Source organism: Macaca mulatta, chromosome 5 (assembly GCF_049350105.2).
Source record: "Macaca mulatta isolate MMU2019108-1 chromosome 5, T2T-MMU8v2.0, whole genome shotgun sequence".
In the NCBI taxonomy this organism is placed as follows: domain Eukaryota; kingdom Metazoa; phylum Chordata; class Mammalia; order Primates; family Cercopithecidae; genus Macaca; species Macaca mulatta.
The window spans coordinates 16,429,476-16,447,191 of NC_133410.1; the positions used below are offsets into that span (position 1 = coordinate 16,429,476).

The following is a 17,716-nucleotide window of genomic DNA, read 5'->3' on the forward strand; positions in this document are numbered from 1 at the left end:
CAGGCCTGGCCAATACCTAGATTATAGCCTTTCAAGACTCTGAGCAGAGGACCCAACTAAGCCGTACCTGCACTCCTAACCCACAGACACTGTGACATAATAAATGTATGCTCTTGTTTTCAGCTGCTACATTTGTAGTCATTTTTGTTTTGCAGCAAAAGAAAGTTAACATAGTTAGTCAACGATAGCCCACAAGCCAAATCTGGCCTGCTGCCTGTTTCTGTATGGCCTACAAGCAAGGAATGATTTTTACATTTTTAAGTGACTAAAAATAAATCAAAAGAATGTTTTGTGACACATGAAAATTATGTGAAATCCACACCTCAGTGTCCATAAATAAAGTTTTATTAAAAAACAGCTACATCCATATATTTATGTATTATCTGTGGCTGCTTATATGCTATAACTGCACAATTGTGTAGGTGTGACAGAGGCTATATGGATGACAAAGTCCAAGATATTCACTATCTGACCCTTTTTAGGAAAAAAAAAAATACACTGGCCTCTGGTCTAAGAGAAGGGACAGATATATCAACAGATACATTGCAAGCCAGCCTGGAAAAAGCTCAGAAGCAGCAGCATGGGAGCTAAGTTCTACTGTTGAGGAGGTGTTTTCCAGATGGAAATTATGAAGAGAAGAGATCACGAGGGAAATTTGTTTTTTTTTTTTTTTTTTTTTTTTGAGAGGGAATCTCGCTGTTGCTAGGCTGGAGTGCACTGGCACGACCTCGGCTCACTAACTGCAACTTCCACCTCCCAGGTTCAAATGATTCCCTGCCTCAACTTCCCAAGTAGCTGGGACTACAGATGCGCCACCACACCTGGCTAATTTTTTGTATTTTAGTAGAGATATTTCACCATGTTGGCCAGGATGGTCTCAATCTGACTTCCTGATCCACCTGCCTTGGCCTCCCAAAGTGCTGGGATTACAAGTGTGAGCCCTGCACCCAGCTGTGAGGGAGAAATTGAAAGTGGAAAAATTATGGAGATATGTAAGGCCTCAGTCATCAGAAAGTGGTAGAAATTCCCAAAAGGTGGGAGTTCTGCCCATCATTTTACAACCCCATAAAACTTCTGACCCTCTGACTGAGTGGCCTTGGATCGGACTGAAGCTTTGGGGAAATTATTGCACATAATAAGATCTGCAATTTAATCCATATTTCTAAACTTGTGGTTCGCCTAGGATTCTTGGCCAAATCATATCACATGTGCTGTTCCTGCCTAAATGAGTTTGATAATGATGCAGCATTCCATTTCCAAATGCCATAAAACCCACAAATGTATTGTACTGCTGGGTTTGGTTGTTTTTGGTTTTTTGAGGATTTTTTTTTTTTTTTGGAGGCGGGGGTGCTTCTCTACAGCTTAGTTGCTGCAGATCATACTCGCTGCTGAGTTACTTAAAAGATTGAGTTTCACCTTATGCTTTTGTTCTGCTTCCATCTCTTCTGATACTCAAGTCAGTTCTACTGCAGGTGTCACTGAAGTTTGAAAAAAAAAAAAAATCTGGAGAAGATCAGCTAGCTGCCTCCAAGATATCTCACCAGGTGAACTTGTCAGGATCTGGCCCTCACCTTCTCAAGTCTAGAATCTCCACCTCATTAGAGCTTTGTGACTATATCATCATAAGTGTCATCGTTATTATCACCATGGTACTCTCAGACTTTAACAGGGGGTGTGGCATTGTGGGCTTCTACACAAAATGACCCCAAACCATAGTATATTCTGTGACTACATCTGACATTGTTTTTTCTCTCTTTAATGTAATTGGAGTGTGTGGGCATCTCTCCCTTCTTTGGACTGCCTTCTAGTAGAATTCACACTGCCCATTTCTAAATTATGAAGAGCTTTAAGAAAAGAAAAAGATAACACAGGTTTTAAAATTTGTGTAAAACAACAATCTGTAGGCAAATAGTGAGGGTCTAAAGCATTCTTCAATTACTTAAACTATACAAATTCACTGTATACAATTGATGCCCCCTCTCTTGACTGCTCAGAAGCCATTTGTTCTACTGCTTGGATGTCAACTGCATTCCAGGTAGCCGAGTTCAACAGAAGTTAGGAGTTACCACTCTGATCTTCAAATACTTAGGGACAATAGAGATGCATGCCAAGAAAACACAAAACTCTATCACAAAAATTATTCATATTCACTCTGTACATATAGGTTTACAGATCAATTCATCTACATTACATATATTATGAGAATTTCTAATCGGTGTTCTGTAACTTAAATCTAAGCTTGAGAAATTCAGCAAATTGATGAAACCAATCAATGGCCCCATTCTGCTGGAGCTCTATGGCATTTCCAGAAGCTCAGCAGTTACTTACAAGCAGAAGAAACCCACAGGCCAAAAATCATGACTGTCCAGTTGCCAGAGTGTCCACAGATGGTGACCCTCTCACTTTCTCCCCACTCTTCCCCAAGGCCCAGCACAGGTGAACTGCCCTGGCACAGGAGACAGGAACTAACAAGATCTTACTAATTAGTTGAAAAAATACGTTTAGTAGGAAAGAAAAAGGAGCATGAAATTCTGTTTGAGCAAATATAGAAATAGTAATCAACTGTCCTGGTTTGCCCAGGACTAGGGGGCTTCCAGGAATACAGAACTTTTACTCCTAAAGCCAGAAAAGATGCAGGCACACTCGGATAAATTGGCAAACCTATATATTGTATTAACTGTAGCTACAGTTTTAAAAAAATCCATAGCTCTACTAAAAGGGAAAAAGGAAAGTGATTTTCCAGAAAAAGTAAAAACAGAAAGGCACATTAAGATGCTCCCAATCACTCAGATTGAAAAGGTTTATCGGGGGTTGGGAGCAAGATGGCCGAATAGGAACAGCTGCAGCCTCCAGCTCCCAGCCCAAGCCACACAGAAGACGAGTGATTTCTGCATTTTCAACGGAGGTACTGGGTTCATCTCACTGGGAAGTGCCGGACAATCGGTGCTGGTCAGCTGGTTTAGCCCGACCAGCGAGAGCTGAAGCATGGCAAGCCATTGCCTCACCTGGGAAGCGCAAAGGGGAAGGGAATCCCTTTTCCTAGCCAAGGGAAACTGAGACACACAACACCTGGAAAATCGGGTCACTCCCACCCTAATACTGTGCTTTACCAAGGGTCTTAGCAAATGGCACACCAGCAGATTATATCCCACACCTGGCCCGGAGGGTCCCACGCCCACAGAGCCGCCCTCATTGCTAGCACAGCAGTCTGAGATGTAAGTGCAAGGCAGCAGCGAGGCTGGGGGAGGGGCGCCCGCCATTGCTGAGGCTTAAGTAGGTAAACAAAGCCACCTGGAAGCTCCAACTGGGTGGAACCCACCACAGCTCAAGGAGGCCTGCCTGTTGCTGTAGACTCCACCTCTGGGCGGAGTCTGACAGCTGTCTGACAGCTTTGAAGAGAGCAGTGGATCTCCCAGCATGGAGGTTGAGATCTGAGAACGGACAGACTGCCTGCTCAAGTGGGTCCCTGACCCCTGAGTAGCCTAACTGGGAGACATCCCCCACTAGGTGCAGACCAATACCTCACACCTCACAAGGTGGGGTATACCCCTGAGACGAAGCTTCCAGAGCAAGAATCAGACTGCAGCACTCGCTGTTCAGCAATATTTTGTCTTCTGCAGCCTCTGCTGCTGATACCCAGGCAAACAAGGTCTGGAGTGGACCTCAAGCAATCTCCAGCAGACCTACAGCTGAGGGTCCTAACTGTTAGAAGGAAAAATAACAAACAGAAAGGACACCCACACCAAAACCCCATCAGTACGTCAGCAGCATCAAAGACCAAAGGCAGATAAAATCACAAAGATGGGGAAAAAGCAGGGCAGAAAAGCTGGAAATTCAAAATATCAGAGTGCATCTCCCCCTCCAAAGGAACGCAGCACATCGCCAGCAACGGATCAAAGCTGGGCAGAGAATCACTTTGATGAGTTGAGAGGAGAAGGCTTCAGTCGATCAAACTTCTCAGAGCTAAAGGAGGAACTACATACCCAGCACAAAGAAACTAAAAATCTTGAAAAAAGAATGGAAGAATGGATAACTAGAATAATCAATGCAGAGAAGGCCATAAACGAACTGACAGAGATAAAAACCATGACACGAGAAATACGTGACAAAAGCACAAGCTTCAGTAACCAACTCGATCAACTGGGAGAAAGAGTATCAATGACTGAAGATCAAATGAATGAAATGAAGCGAGAAGAGAAGTCTAGAGAAAAAAAAGGAAGACGAAATGAATAAAGCCTCCAAGAAATACGGGATTATGTGAAAAGACCAAATCTATGTCTGACTGGTGTGCCTGAAAGTGAGGGGGAAAATGGAACCAAGTTGGAAAACACTCTTTAGGATATCATCCAGGAGAACTTCCCCAACCTAGGAGGGCAGGCCAACATTCAAATTCAGGAAATACAGAGAACACCACAAAGATACTCCTCGAGAAGAGCAACTTCAAGACACATAATTGTCAGATTCACCAAAGTTGAAATGAAGGAAAAAATGTTAAGGGCAGCCAGAGAGAAAGGTCGGGTTACCCACAAAGGGAAGCCCATCAGACTAACAGCAGATCTCTCGGCAGAAACTCTACAAGCCAAAAGAGAGTGGGGGCCAATATTCAACATTCTTAAAGAAAAGAATTTTCAACCCAGAATTTCATATCCAGCCAAACTAAGTTTCATCAGTGAAGGAGAAATAAAATCCTTTACAGACAAGCAAATGCTTAGAGATTTTGTCACCACCAGGCCTGCCCTACAAGAGATCCTGAAGGAAGCACTAAACATAGAAAGGAACAACCGGTACCAGCCATTGCAAAAACATGCCAAAATGTAAAGACCATCGATGCTAGGAAGAAACTGCATCAACTAATGTGCAAAATAACCAGCTAATATCACAATGACAGGATCAAGTTCACACATAACAGTATTAACCTTAAATGTAAATGGACTAAATGGTCCAATTAAAAGACACAGACTGGCAACTGGATAAAGAGACAAGACCCATCAGTTTGCTGTATTCAGGAGACCCATCTCACATGCAGAGACACATATAGGCTCAAAATAAAGGGATGGAGGAAGATCTACCAAGCAAATGGAGAACAAAAAAAAGGAGGGGTTGCAATCCTAGTCTCTGATAAAATAGACTTTAAACCATCAAAGATCAAAAGAGACAAAGAAGGCCGTTACATAATGGTAAAGGGATCAATTCAACAGGAAGAGCTAACTGTCCTAAATATATATGTGCTCAATACAGGAGCACCCAGATTCATAAAGCAAGTCCTTAGAGACTTACAAAGAGACTTAGACTCCCATACAATAATAATGGGAGACTTCAACACCCAACTGTCAACATTAGACAGATCAACGAGACAGAAAGTTAACAAGGATATCCAGGAATTGAACTCAACTCTGCAGCAAGCAGACCTAATAGACATCTATAGAACTCTCCACCCCAAATCAACAGAATATACATTCCTCTCAGCACAACATCGCACTTATTCCGAAATTGACCACATAGTTGGAAGTAAAGCACTCCTCAGCAAATGTACAAGAACAGAAATTATAACAAATTGTCTCTCAGACCACAGTGCAATCAAACTAGAACTCAGGACTAAGAAACTCAATCAAAACCGCTCAACTACATGGAAACTGAACAACCTGCTCCTGAATGACTACTGGGTACATAACGAAATGAAGGCAGAAATAAAGATGTTCTTTGAAACCAATGAGAACCAAATACAACAGATCAGAATCTCTGGGACACATTTAAAGCAGTGTGTAGAGGGAAATTTATAGCACTAAATGCCCACAAGAGAAAGCAGGAAAGATCTAAAATTGACACCCTAACATCACAATTAAAAGAACTAGAGAAGCAAGAGCAAACACATTCAAAAGCTAGCAGAAGCTAGCAGAAGGCAAGAAATAACTAAGATCAGAGCAGAACTGAAGGAGAGAGAGACACAAAAAACCCTCCAAAAAAATCAATGAATCCAGGAGCTGGTTTTTTGAAAAGATCAACAAAATTGATAGACCGCTAGCAAGACTAATAAAGAAGAAAAGAGAGAAGAATCAAATAGATGCAATAAAAAATGATAAAGGGGATATCACCACCAACCCCACAGAAATACAAACTACCATCAGAGAATACTATAAACACCTCTATGCAAATAAACTAGAAAATCTAGAAGAAATGGATAATTTCCTGGACACTTACACTCTTCCAAGACTAAACCAGGAAGAAGTTGAATCCCTGAATAGACCAATAGCAGGCTCTGAAATTCAGGCAATAATTAATAGCCTACCAACCAAAAAAAGTCCAGGACCAGATGGATTCACAACCGAATTCTACCGGAGGTACAAGGAGGAGCTGGTACCATTCCTTCTGAAACTATTCCAATCAATAGAAAAAGAGGGAATTCTCCCTAACTCATTTTATGAGGCCAACATCATCCTGATACCAAAGCCTGACAGAGAAACAACAAAAAAAGAGAATTTTAGACCAACATCCCTGATGAACATTGATGCAAAAATTCTCAATAAAATACTGGCAAACCAAATCCAGCAGCACATCAAAAAGCTTATCCACCATGATCAAGTGGGCTTCATCCCTGGGATGCAAGGCTGGTTCAACATATGAAAATCAATAAACATAATCCAGCATATAAACAGAACCAAAGACAAAAAGCACATGATTATCTCAATAGATGCAGAAAAGGCTTTTAACAAAATTCAACATCCTTTCATGCTAAAAACTCTCAATAAATTCGGTATTGATGAAATGCATCTCAAAATAATAAGAGCTATTTATGACAAACCCACAGCCAATATCATATTGAATGGGCAAAAACTGGAAGCATTCCCTTTGAAAACTGGCACAAGACAGGGATGCCCTCTCTCACCACTCCTATTCAACATAGCATTGGAAGTTCTGGCTAGGGCAATCAGGCAAGAGAAAGAAATCAAGGATATTCAGTTAGGAAAAGAAGAAGTCAAATTGTCCCTGTTTGCAGATGACATGATTGTATATTTAGAAAACCCCATTGTCTCAGCCCAAAATCTCCTTAAGCTGATAAGAAACTTCAGCAAAGTCTCAGGATACAAAATCAATGTGCAAAAATCACAAGCATTCTTATACACCAGTAACAGACAGAGAGCCAAATCATGAATGAAATTCCATTCACAATTGCTTCAAAGAGAATAAAATACCTAGGAATCCAACTTACAAGGGATGTAAAGGACCTCTTCAAGGAGAACTACAAATCACTGTTCAGTGACATAAAAGATGACACAAACAAATGGAAGCACATACCATGCTCATGGGTAGGAAGAATCAATATCGTGAAAATGGCCATACCGCCCAAGGTAATTTATAGATTCAATGCCATTCCCATCAAGCTACCAATGACTTTCTTCACAGAATTGGAAAAAACTGCTTTAAAGTTCATATGGAACCAAAAAAGAGCCCGCATTGCCAAGATAATCCTAAGTCAAAAGAACAAAGCTGGAGGCATCACGCTACCTGAATTCAAACTATACTACAAGGCTACAGTAACCAAAACAGCATGGTATTGGTACCAAAACAGAGATATAGACCAATGAAACAGAACAGAGCCCTCAGAAATAATACCCCACATCTACAGCCATCTGATCTTTGACAAACCTCAGAAAAACAAGAAATGGGAAAAGGATTCCCTATTTAATAAATGGTGCTGGGAAAATTGGCTAGCCATAAGTAGAAAGCTGAAACTGGATCCTTTCCTTACTCCTTATACAAAAATTAATTCAAGATGGATTAGAGACTTAAATGTTAGACCTAAAACCATAAAAACCCTAGAAGAAAACCTAGGTAATACCATTCAGGACATAGGCATGGGCAAGGACTTCATGTCTAAAACACCAAAAGCAACAGCAATAAAAGCCAAAATTGACAAATGGGATCTAATTAAACTAAAGAGCTTCTGCACTGCAAAAGAAACTACCATCAGAGTGAACAGGCAACCTACAGAATGGGAGAACATTTTTGCAATCTACTCATCTGACAAAGGGCTAATATCCAGAACCTACAAAGAACTCAAACAAATTTACAAGAAAAAAACAAACAACCCCATCAAAAAGTGGGCAAAGGATATGAACAGACACTTCTCAAAAGAAGACATGCATACAGCCAATAGATACATGAAAAAATGCTCATCATCACTGGCCATCAGAGAAATGCAAATCAAAACCACAATGAGATACCATCTCACACCAGTTAGAATGGCGATAATTAAAAAGTCAGGAAACAACAGGTGCTGGAGAGGATGTGGAGAAACAGGAACACTTTTACACTGTTGGTGGGATTGTAAACTGGTTCAACCATTGTGGAAAACAGTATGGCGATTCCTCAAGGATCTAGAACTAGAAATACCATATGACCCAGCCATCCCATTACTGGATATATACCCAAAGGATTATAAATCATGCTGCTATAAAGACACACGTTCACGTATGTTTATTGCAGCACTGTTCACAATAGCAAAGACTTGGAATCAACCCAAATGTCCATCAGTGACAGACTGGATTAAGAAAATGTGGCACATATACACCATGGAATACTACACAGCCATAAAAAAGGATGAGTTCATGTCCTTTGTAGGGACATGGATGCAGCTGGAAACCATCATTCTCAGCAAACTATCGCAAGAACAGAAAACCAAACACCACATGTTCTCACTCATAGGTGGGAATTGAACAACGAGATTACTTGGACTCTGGAAGGGGAACATCACACACCAGGGCCTATTATGGGGAGCGGGGAGGGGGGAAGGATGGCATTGGAAGTTATACCTGATGTAAATGACAAGTTGATGGGTGCTGATAAGTTGATGGGTGCAGCACACCAACATGGCACAAGTATACATATGTAACAAACCTGCACGTTGTGCACATGTACCCTAGAACTTAAAGTATAATTAAAAAAAAAAAAAAAAGGTTTATCGATGAGTATCAGTTACTGCTGCCTGTTTCTTCTGTACTTTCCAAGCATTCCTCTCCCCTGAATTTTCTCCCTAAGTCTATGTCTTTCCCATTCTAAAATATTAATCTCCCTTACCAGTAGTGTCTGTAATTTAAAATACACCAGCATAAAAAGTGTAACACATGCATGTGTTTGGCTAAGTTGCACTCTAGGGCTCACACTTCTGGGGAAGTTACTACAAGCACTTCTGTTATTCCTATCTCAACATCTCAGTCCAATTTTGCTGCCGTAACAAAACACCTGACACTGAATAATTTTTAAACAATAGAAATTTATTTCTTACAGTTCTGGAGGCTGGGAAGCCCAAAACCAAGGTGCCAGCAGGTTGGAGGTCTGGTGAGGGTCTGCTCTGTGCTCCAAGATGGTACCTTGTTGCTGCATCCTCACATGGCAGAAGGGATAAACGTCATGAATGGCATGGTGGAAGGGCAAAAAGGGAGCTAGTTAGCACCCTTCAATGTCTTTTTTAGTGGAGCTAATCCCATTCATGAGGGCACAGCCATCATGATTTAATCACCTGCTAAAGACCCCATACCTCTTAATACCATCAACTTAGGGTGTAAGTGCCAACATGTAAATTTAGGAAGGATACATGTATTCAAACCATGGCATTTGGATAACACCAGAAGCTTTGATAATGAACATAATAAGGGTCATAAATGAGCTTTAACTGGTAGAAATTAATGGTTTAATTAGCATCATGGATATTAGAAATGGTCTCTCACCAGTGAAATTCATGGTATTCAAGAAAACGTTGAGTTGGCTTACACTTTTCAGTCATCTTAGTTTCCTAGGGTTGCCATACAAAATACCACAAATTGGTATTTTGGGTGGCTTAAAACAGCAGAAACTTACTCTCACAGTTCTGGAGGCTAGAAGCCTGAAATCAAGGTGTTGACCGAGCCATGCTCCCTCTGAAGGCAATCGATAAGACTCCCTAACTTCTTCCCAGTGTGTGGTGGTTCCTGTCAATTTGTGGTGTTTGTTGGCATATAGCTGAATCACTCCAATCTCTGCCTCTGTCTTTACATGCCTTCTCTCTTCTCTGTCTTTATGTGGCCTTATAAGGATACCAGTGATTGTGTTTATGTCTCATCCTAATCCAATATAACCTTTTCTTACATAATTACTTCTGCAAAGACCTATTTCCAAATAAGGTCACATTCTGAGATTCTGGGTAGATGTGAATTTTGGTAAGGGGTTAAGGAGGAGGAGACACATTCAACCCAGTACTGTCCATGCTTGAAGAGGGCATAAGATTATTTAAAAAATAAAATAAAGCCGTAATTTTAGAAATGGCACAAGAGATCTGATTTCTAACAGTGTCCGGCCATTTGGTTGCCTGATATAATGAGGTGGCAATGGACTTGTATCTCTGGAATACTTACTGAGTCAGCCTCAAATGAACACTTCATCAAAGTGAAGATCAGATCCCCAAAAAGGTCAGAAAGTTGGGAGTTTGTGATGCTTTCGGAACATTTGAATGCACTGTTTGCCTGTTAAATAATGTACATGTGAATACATGTATGTATGTGTGTCAGAATTTGGCCTGAGACTTGCTTTCATTATAACCTGGCAATGAGATTATAAGAGAACAGTCGTCACCCTCAAACACCCCAATATTTTGTTGGTCACTGTTGTCAATAAAAGGACCAGGGAGTTGGGCATGACCAAATTCCTGTGAGTTTTCTGCAACACCCTTTAGCCCCACTTCCCTCCCTCTTCTTCCCTCCTCAGTCAAACTTCTAGAAATAATAATCTACACTCTCTTATCTGCATTTTTGCCTCTTCCATTCACTCCTCAACCCACTGAAATGTGGTTTCAGTCACCATCAAACCAACAAAATACCTTCCTCAAGGTTACCCATCTTTTGAATTGCCAAAGTTAATGATTGTTTTCAATCCCTCTCTTAGGAACTGCAGCAACATGGGATTGTGGATTCCAATTAGCTGAGGATTTATTTCTTCATGCAACCCTCTCTTTTCTTGTCTACCCTGACACCTCTTTCTCCCCAACCTCTTACTTCTCAGACTATCACTCCTTGGTGTCTTTCAACAGTTCTTCTCCCTCCATCTGCCCTGTCTCTGTGTATTTCTGAGGGCAAAATTCTAAATTCATTGCTGTCTCCATTCTCCCTGGATAAACTAATATTCTTTTCTGGTTTTCGTCCACTACTGTAACTGCTGACTCTAAAATTATGTTTCTTTAAGCTTCAGAGACGCTTAGACAAATGCCTACTGAATGTCTCTACCTGAATAACCCATGGGCAGCTCAAACCAGCTTGCTTGACTTGATCTCATCTATTTCTGCCAATATCTCTTATTCCTCTTGGGTGAACCTCAAGTAATGGCTGCACCAAATGCCCCATCATACAAGACAGAAACTTGACCACTCCCTCTCTTTTCCCACTCACATCCAAACAGTCAGTAAGTCCTCAGTTCCAGCAATTATCCTCCATCCCACTACAAAGGTTCTAGCCCAGTTACTCACCAGTTCTCACTTTGTGCTGCTGCAGAAGTCTATCCTCCTATGCCACGCATTTGCTTAAAGCCCTGCAATAACCCAGCTCCCTTCCTGAGAGCAGAATTTCTCAACCTGAGGACTATGACATTTGGAGATAGAAAATTCTTTGTTGTGGCTACTTTTGCATTGTAAGATGTTTAGCCACATCCCTGACCTCCAACCACGAGATGCCAGTAACACTCCCTAAGTTGTGACAATCAAAATGTCTCCAAACATTGCCAGATATTCCCTAGGGGGGTCAACATCACCCCCTCTTGAGCATCACCAACCTAGAAAACAGAGACCAAGCTCTGTAATGTAGCCAAAATGGCCCTTCATAAGCTGGTCCCTGGCTACTAGTCCCACACCTTCTCCTCCTTCTACCTGTGGTGTGCCTGATGCCCTATGAAACTCTTTATGATTATGGCTAACATGTTGCAGCATAATTAATTCTGTATACATCCGCTTTTCCCATGAACCATGAGCTTCTTGAGTGTGGAGGACCCTCAGGTATTCCTCTGTATATGCGAAGTGCATAACAAGTGTAGTGCCTGCCTATTAGTAGGCATTTAATGTCTGTTGGATAGGTGAACAAGTCAATTGAAGAGGACGTGGAAACAAACAAAAAAAACTCTAGCTTTGGTGTCTATTATTGCCCCATCTCTGAAAAATTACAACCATATACTTTCTTCTTCAACTTTTGAGCACTTAACAAGGAGAATTCTTTTGTTCCTCTGTTTCATGATGTATACCTAACTTTCCCAGTTAGAGGGTAAGATCCTTTAAAACAAAGATTTTGAATTGCCGAAGTTAATGATTGCTTTCAATCCCTCTCTTAGGAACTGCAGCAACATGGGATTGTGGATTCCAGTCAGCTGAGGATTTATTTCTTCATGCAACCCTCTCTTTTCTTGTCTACCCTGACACCTCTTTCTCCCCAACCTCTTACTTCTCAGACTATCACTCCTTGGTGTCTTTCAACAGTTCTTCTCCCTCCATCTGCCTTGTCTCTGTGTATTTCTGAGGGCAAATCTCATATCCTTCAATGCAGTGCTGACCCCATAATATAGTTTAACATAGACTTTGAGAAACACAGTGACTCTCTGTAAAACTTCACCCGTGGAAGAGAAGCCTGGGTAGGATGGTAATTAAACACATGGATTCCAGAGTCCCACAACCTAAATTCCAATCCAGCCTTTTTCCACCTCTTACTGGCTCTATAACCACTCACTTAATATATCTAAGCTTGTGATTCCTCATGGAGAAAAATGAATAAAGTAATAGTATTTACTTCATTTATTCAAAATAATTTATTGATTATCTATTACATGCCAAGCCGTATTTTTAGCATTGGAGGTGCAATCGAGATCAAAACAGTTTATTTGGCCGGGCCTGATGGCTCACGCCTGTAATCCCAGCACTTTGGGAGCCAGAGGCAGGCGGATCACCTAAGGTCAGGAGTTCAAGACCAGCCTGGCCAACATGATGAAACCCCAGCTCTACTAAAAATACAAAAATTAGCTGTGCATGGTGGCACACACCTGTAGTCCCAGCTGAGGCTGAGGCGGGAGGATCACTTGAACCTGGGAGGCAGAGGTCACAGTGAGCCACTGCACTCCAGCCTGGGCAATAAAGCAAGACTCCATCTCAAAAAAAAAGTTTATTTCCTCATTTGAACTAATATTTTAACACACAGAGACAGAAAAATGAATATGTAGCAGTTACATAATGTAACTCCAGACAATGGTAAGTGCTCCAAAGAAAATATACTAGAGCATTGAGTGGAATAACCTTAGAAAAAAATTTCAAGAAAAATGTCATTGAGGAAATGAAATTTGGTCTCCTAAACACAGAAGGTTGCCATGAAGATAAAATGAAATAAATGCATGTAAAATGCAGGATACAGTGAATATTCATAAAATTGCAAATATGCTATAAATATTTAGTATTGCTATTACAGAGAACACCCACTAGAGAGAACTATCATTTGTTGAGTATTTGCTGTGTGCCAGGCATTTGGCCATCATTTTATGTGTAATTTTCACTTAATCCTCCCAACAAAAACAACCTTGAAGAACAGGTATTATTGGCTCCATTTTACAAGACCAAGGCTCGGAAAGCAACCAGCCCTGGGGTCACACAGCTTGTGAGTGGTGGAGCCATGCAAGTCCCTCCAACCTCAAATCTGTGGGGTTTTTTTGTTTTGTTTTTTTTTCTGTTAAACCATGCTGCCACTTTCTTCATACTGACTTCCCTCAAAGACAAAGAAGAGCTCAGTAGTTGAAGATCAGTAAGTAGGAGAAGGGAAGGAGAAGTATCCATATGAAGTTCAAAGTTCGTGGTTCACAACTTGAAGTCAAAAGCGCTGGCAGGTTACAGAATGAGCAGGCACCTCACATCAAGAGGAAATTCTTCAGAATTGTTTTCAGGAACAGCCTAGCTTTCTGCTCCATCATGGGGATTCCAGCCTCTGAGATTCCGGTGAAATTGTGGGGATTCCAGTCTCTGAGATTCCCATGAAACCAAAGCTCAAAGCCATACCTCACAGCCATGACACAGAACTGACAGAAACACTTCCTCAAGGTCCCCCCAGGGCAGAAGTAGGTAGAAAAATTCACTCTGTGAACACAACAGAAGATTTTGTTTTCTGTAAACACCATTCTGGTTTCTCCCACCTGACATCCCAAAGACTCTGCCCAGATAATCAGGTAAAGGGTCCTACAAGCCTCTCTTTCGGGAATCTGGCACATGCGAATGCACAGAGAATTCAGTTAATGTCACATCTTACGGAGCCCTTAGCAACAGAGACCCCCAGGGCAAGAAACTCTGACTGAAAATGGAAGGAAAATGGAAGGTGAGCTCTATTCTGAGGATAAATTAACAAGCTGTATGGTGAACACAACCAGTCCACACTAACTTTGGAAACAAGAAAACCTGGAGAATGAACTCCAAATGGTTCATTCTGTCACTCACCAAATATTCATTAAGTATTAATATTGTGTCAAGATAAGAAGGAAGACATCACTCTCGGTATTATTGCTTACACTTTTAACGTACTTATCTCTATTTGCTATGTGGCCAAGAGTAAACACAATTTTATAATATGTATTGTAAGAATACATCCCTGCATATTTCAAATTAAAATAAACAGTAGTGTGCTGGTAAAGGTTTACCAGCTCTCCAGGAACGATTATCAGTGGAAGGCCTGATATATAGCATTTGCCAATTTCCATGGTGTAAATATTTCCACCATGGCCAGTTTTGAGCTCCCAGTGTGAAGTCACTAAAATGAGGCAATGGGAACTGTTGCCCACAGTCAGCTCTCAGGAGCCAGTGCGAGTTAGCTCTAGCACCCCACTAAAAATCAGTTTTTTACTATTGAAGTGCCCTTCGTACAAGCTTGCAAAGAAGCAAAACTTTGTCAGCAAATTCCAAATTAGGAAGAAAGCATAGTGCAATAGAAAAAGCACAAAATGAAATTTAGGAATCCCTGAGTTCTAGTGTTAGCTCTGCCTCTAATATGATCTTGGGTTAGTCATTTTTCCCATTCTGAGTCCAAGTGTCTCTCATGTCTAAAAGGAGAGATTTGGCTGGATGCAGTGGCTCACGCCTGTAATCCCAGTGCTTTGGGACGCCAAAGCAGGCGGCTTGCTTAGGACCAGGAATTGGAGACCAGCCTGGGCAACACAGCCCCCATCTCCACTAAAAAACAAAAAATTCTCCAGGTGGTGGTGTAGACCTGAAGTCCCAACTAATCAGGAGGCTGATATGGAAGGATTGCTTTAGCCCAGGAGGTCAAGGCTACAGTGAGCCATGACTGCACCACTGCACAACAGCCTGGGCAACAGAGTGAGACCCTGTGTTTAAGAAGGGATTTGGACTAGATCAGTAGTTTTCAATCATGGCTATATATCCAAATCACCATGGAATTTTCTTTTTAAACTACAGCTGCCTGGACTCCACCTTCCAGGAGGAATTATTCTGAGGGTTTGGAGCAGACTCGAGATCTTCCTTTAAAAAAAAAAAAAAAAAATCCGCAAGTAATTTTTATGTATAAAGAAGGCTGAAGAAGCACTGAGCCGCTTCAAGGCCCTATCTAAACTTAACCTAGCGCAGCAGACAGACTGTAGGTGACCCCAATGGTCCCTAGCTCCTGGTGGTGGAGTCCTTGTGTGATCCCCCCTATGAGGTGGGTGGGACCTGTGACTTGCTTCTAAAGGGTAGAATATGGTAAACATAATATGATTGTCTTATTATATGAGACCCCATCTTGCAGGCAGACTCGCTCTACAGATTCACTCTCCTGCTAGCCTTGGAGAAGCAGCTCCCATGCTGTGAACTGCGGGCAACCCTAGAGGCCGAGAGCAGCCTCCAGCCAAGAGCCAGCAAAAAGCTGGAGTTCCCAGTCCTGCAAACACAAAGAAAAGAGCACCGCCAACAACATGAGTGAATTTGGAAGAAGATTCCTCTCTGGCTCAGCCACTGGAAGAGAATGTAGCCCAGCTGACATCTCAATTGCAGCTTCATGAGACCGTGGATTAGAGAACCCAGCTCAGTCCCACCTGGGTTCCTGACCCATAGACACTGGGAGATAAAAATTATGTTTTAAGTTGCTAAATGTGTGATAATTTGTCATGCAGCCTGAGAAACCAACACATTCAGAAACACTAGAACCTAACTCAACCAGAAGTGCTTGGGCACCTGAGGACACAGATTCACACCCCCCTTTTCAGGCTTTCTCCAGGGTGTCAGCTCATTGCATGGAATGACCGGCATGATTGCTCACACTTTTTTTTTTTTTTTGGCGGGGGACAGAGTCTCGCTCTGTTGCCCAGGCTGGAGTGCAGTGGTGTGATCTCGGATCACTGCAAGCTCCGCCTCCCGGATTCATGCCATTCTCCCACCTCAGCCTCCCGAGTAGCTGCGACTACAGGTGCTGCCACCACACCCGGCTAATTTTTTGTATTTTTAGTAGAGATGGGGTTTCACCGTGGTCTCGATCTCCTGACCTCGTGATCCACCCGCCTCAGCCTCCCAAAGTGCTGGGATTACAGGTGTGAGCCACCACGCCAGGCCGCTCACACTTTTTAAAGGGTTTTTTTTTTTTCTGGACCTCCAGGGTTACATTTTATTGAGTTAAATGTGTAGATGATGTGACTTCACTATAAAATTATACTCTAGAGTTCATAAAGCTTATTTCTTAATGTTTACCATATCCCTGTGTGGCATTATTGTTGTATTAGTTTTCTATTGATAACTAGCAAATTACCACAAACCTAGAGGCTTAAAAAAACACATTTACTCAAAAGAGCCAAGAGAGAGAAGCAACCCAAATGTCCAAAGATGGATGAATGGTCAAACCAAATGTGGTCTATATACAGTCAATGGCATGTTATTCAGTCCTAAAAAGGAAAGAAATTATGACACATGCTACAGCTTGGATGAATCTTGAAGAAATTATGCTTAGTGAAATAAGCCAGTCACAGACAAATACCATATGATTCCACTTTTATGAAGCACCTCAGTTAGTCAAGTTCATAAGAACAGAAAGCAGGATGGTGATAGAAAATGATGGATAGAAAATGATAGAAAAAGGTGGTGGCCGGCGGCCATGGGGAGGGACAATGGGAAGTTATTTAACGTGTACAAAGTTTCAGTTTGGAAAGATAAAAATGTTCCAGAGATTGGTTGTCCAACAATGTGAAATATTTAACACTATTGAACTGTACACTTAAAGATAGTTAAGTTCATAATTTTAAAATTATGTGTGTTTACCACTGATATGGTTTGGCTGTGTCACCACCCAAATCTCATCTTGAATTGTAACTCCCATAATTCCCACATGTTGTGGGAGGGACCCAGTGGGAGGTAATTGAGTCATGGGGGCGGGTCTTTCCCGTGCTGTTCTCGTGATAGTGATAAGTCTCAGGAGATCTGATGATTTTATAAAGGGGAGTTATCCTGCACACACTCTGTTGCCTGCCGCTATGTTAGATGTGACTTTGCTCCTCATTCACCTTCCACCATTATTGTGAAGCCTCCCCAGCCATGTGGAACTGTGAGTCAATTAAACCTCTTTTCTTTATAAATTACCCAGTCTCAGGTATGTCTTCATTAGCAGCTTGAGAACAGACTAATACAACCACAATTAATTTTTTTTAATTACCAAAAACCCACACATTTACCATCTCATAGCTTCCATGGGTCAGGATT

At 41.6% G+C, this 17,716-nt stretch overlaps 1 long non-coding RNA gene across 1 annotated transcript in view; it reads right to left on the reverse strand.

Annotated features, from left to right (window-relative positions):
- The window catches only part of LOC144341129 (uncharacterized), a 303,995-nt gene that overhangs the window by 205,186 nt on the left and 81,093 nt on the right, over positions 1-17,716 (reverse strand). The window lies entirely within an intron of this gene.